At 37.1% G+C, this 3,753-nt stretch overlaps 1 non-coding gene across 1 annotated transcript; it reads right to left on the reverse strand.

The window, feature by feature from the left end:
- Window positions 1–921: 921 nt before the first annotated feature.
- LOC149826733 (U2 spliceosomal RNA) lies at window positions 922–1,118 on the reverse strand. The gene has a single exon (XR_016435820.1). It is a non-coding gene; the product is annotated as a U2 spliceosomal RNA (small nuclear RNA).
- Window positions 1,119–3,753: the final 2,635 nt, after the last annotated feature.

The raw sequence follows: 3,753 nt of genomic DNA on the forward strand, positions 1-3,753 counted from the left end.
TACTGGGTTGTCAGAAATGAAATAGGTTTGGGTTGAGGTACAGATTGTATAAGATAATTTATGTCTGTGTATATAAAATGGGCTCAAGTGCATATCAGATTTGGGTTTTGGTTGGTTAGGGTATAGATTGCGTATAACTGTTTGCACCAGGTATAAAAAACGGATCAGGTGCAAACCGATTTGGTTTTATATCCTTCACCATAACTTTGTAAACAGTTTTTTTACCTGACCACTACCAGTTATACAATTATACCATTGGGTTTTGAACCTGCAACATCCCAACACAAGGTGAGGTGCACTAGTTGCTCCTACCAGACAAGCGGAGCCTGTTGGTATAAATGTTTCAAGTGTTGCTGAACATGATCCTTGGAATTCTTTGGTGGACATCGGGTCACCCCATCCTAGCTTGACCAAGCCTTGTTTATGGCTTGACAGGCCTGACCCGGCCTCAGCCTCGCAAAAGACAACCAGACTCTTGTAGGGTTTGAGCTGGGCACATAACTTATTGGGCTGAGGCGGATCTTGCGGAGCCCTTTCAGTCCAAGTAGTGAATGGGTCAGGTTTGGTTGGACCTCCAGCCTGAATTTCTTATACAGATCATGCAACAAGATCCAATCTATGGATCAGATTCATTCTTATCAGATCAGACTTTGTGTGATTTAGACTTTTAGTCAATATTTTCAGTAAGTGTGTTGAACCCATCACAGTCCTTAAGAGTTGAAACCATCACAGGATCATATATCACAATCCTAAAAGACACATACCAATCCAATCAAACACATCTTCAAAGATTTTTATAGAATAAATTGTGGAGATCTGATCCACGACCCAGCATGAATCTAACCGGTTTTCACGTCTTCCATTACCAAAAATGAAACACCACAATCGATAAACTCATAAAATTTTATCATTAGAGATTGGTAGGGGTGCGCCAGGCCCGTGCAGTAGTGCAACGCAAGGGCGACGCTCGAAGGGCCCAGTAGCAAGCTACTGTGGTGGCACCTTCCCCTAAAAGAAATTAATTTAATATCGTGTGGTCACATGGACCACATATCAGATATTAAACTGATAAGAACAGATACTACACTTGATCTTAGCCAAAAGGCCGAGAAAGGTATGAGTTAAACATTCCTCTCAACCTCACTTTATACACCCTTCACCCCCTCTCACTCCACTCTCTTCATCGATATGGGACTAAAATCGAAGTCTCATATTCTACCACCGAGCACAAACACCCACCCATGGTTTTCCTCTCTTGGGCAACCATTCCTCATCATCAAAAAAACATGATGATGATAGGTATGTACTGTATAGACGAGCCCGTATGGGTAACCCTTGCCCGGAACCATGATGTATGCAATTCAAGTTAAATGCAAAGATCAGATGATGGTCATATTGTAGATCCACAGATCGAGCTGCATTTGATATGTTTTTTTTCTTTTGGGCTCATTTTAGGTGTTGCATCATTTTCATGAGGTTAGAGGTGCGGATGGATTGCATACGGTCGGACATCCGACCCAAATCTAATGTAGTTTTCTAAAACATATCTTCAAATAAAAACTCAATGTTGTGTTTGACGGGCAGCCTAGGTTCAAATCCCCATGGGTGTCACCCCCTGTGGAAGCCGAAGCTTGGCGACTCTGTGAGTCGAGGGGTAAGCCCTTAGTTTTACACTGGCAGGACAGCGACCAAAAGCATGGCAGGCTGACCCAGCACAACTAGGTCTATACGCCTGGGGTGGTTTTTCTGAGTAAAAAAAAAAAAGACTGAATGTTGAGTAGGTTTGGGTTCAGATTTAAGTGGTACCACTGGGTTGAACCTTTTATTTGACCTCCATTCAACTCTTAGATTGAATATTATCCATGTCATAGGTTTTTACGTAATTGCTTGTTTCCATCAATTTTTCAATACAAGATCCGGTATCACCATATAAAATCAGGTTTTCCCATAGTGACAAATATTCCTAATACTTCAAAAATGTAGCACAGAAAGTAGCCATATTTTGGTGGACATTTTAAATGGTCAAAATATCACACAATACTTTCAAAATATGATGATATTATCACATAGCAAAATATCATGATTTTGTTGTGATATTTACCGCAAATTAATGGGAAAAGACTGCAGTTTACATATTTTTTTTATAAATACGTAATTTATTTTTTGGTTTATTTTATTTGAACTGATATTTCACTAAAGAACAAGGACAATGAAAGGTCGGTTGTATCCTGAGAGCATAGTCGCCCGAGTATCCATTGCATCGAGGACTTGATTCTAAGTGTGGCAGTTATCGCTTGAAAGACAACGCATTTACATGTGCCTGATCCGAGCTCACTGGTTTAATCTTAGTTGCCATACCCACTAAATCAGGTAAAAGTTTCCATAATTGTCAGCGATAGTTATGCAAAACAGCAACTGCAAAGGTTGGAAATCAAAAGCTTCCCAATTCAGTGGCACCAATTTTAAATGATGGCAGCACAAGGTGTTCATGTTTCTCATCATTGCAAATATAGTGTTCGTACTCACGAAGGATTGTCCTAAAGAAAGGGATGACGAAACAATTGTTGAAAACTGCAAGAGACGAAAGTAAAAGCATGATGACTATATACACTCTCCAACACTCTATTCGACCTCTAGTGAGAAGTCAACACTGCAAAGAGGTCGTGGAAAGCACTTGAAAGAAAGTATAAATTAGATGACGCAAAAAATTATGAGTTTTTAGTTAACAAGTATACAAATTTTAAATTCTTTGATGATGAGTCACAACTACCCTAAGTCCATGAGATGCAGATCTTGACTAATCAAATCAAGTACGAGGGTATGAACCTTGATGAATCATTTAAGGTGGATGCAATTATTTATAGATTGCCCTTATATTAGAAAGATTATTGAAATGAAGAGTTTACCTTTAGACAACTTATTTGACATACTAAAATGGATGAAGAAGCTCGATCTAGAGATAAAAAAACTAAATTAAAAGAGGTTTGTGTTAAGATGAACATGGTTGAATGCCAACTAAAGTTCAAACTCAGATTTAGAGATAAGAACAAGAAATTCATATTCAATGCTCAAAAGAGAAAAATGTTTTCTGCTATACTTATGAAAAATTGGGTCACTATGCAAGAAAATGCCGACCCCGAAAGGATTTTTAAAGCAATAAATCTAGTAAACTCGATGACGACTTGGTGACTGTAGTTAGTGAGGTATTTATGATTAATTCAGATAAAACCCAAATTTTGGTTGATTTATCATCTAGTTTTAAACCCTTGGGACGCAAATGCATTTTCAAAAGAAAAATTTGAACTAACGACTCTACTGAAAACTTTAATGCTAGACTTGTAGCTAAAGGTTTCAAACAGAAACCTGAATTTGATTATTTTGACACCTATACTCCTCGAAGTAGGATTTCATGACTTAGAATAATAATTGTTTTTGCATTAATTTACAATTTTAAAATTCATCAAATGGATGTCAAAATTGCCTTTTTGAATGGTGTCTTAGAAGAACAAAATTTATATGCAACAACTGGAAGGTTATATAACACCAGGTCAAAAAAATGAAAGTTTGCAATCTATTAAGGTCATTGTATGGATTAAAATAATCACCTAAACAATCGTTTATAACACCCGATCAAGAAAAGAAATTTGCAATCTCTTAAGGTCATTGTATGGTTTAAAACTTAAACAATGACATGAGAAATTTGATAAAGTAATCATTTAATATGGTTTTAAAATTCATAACTTTGATAAATGC

Source organism: Nuphar pumila, chromosome 10 (genome assembly GCF_984573655.1).
Source record: "Nuphar pumila chromosome 10, dmNupPumi1.hap1.1, whole genome shotgun sequence".
Taxonomy (NCBI): Eukaryota; Viridiplantae; Streptophyta; class Magnoliopsida; order Nymphaeales; family Nymphaeaceae; genus Nuphar; species Nuphar pumila.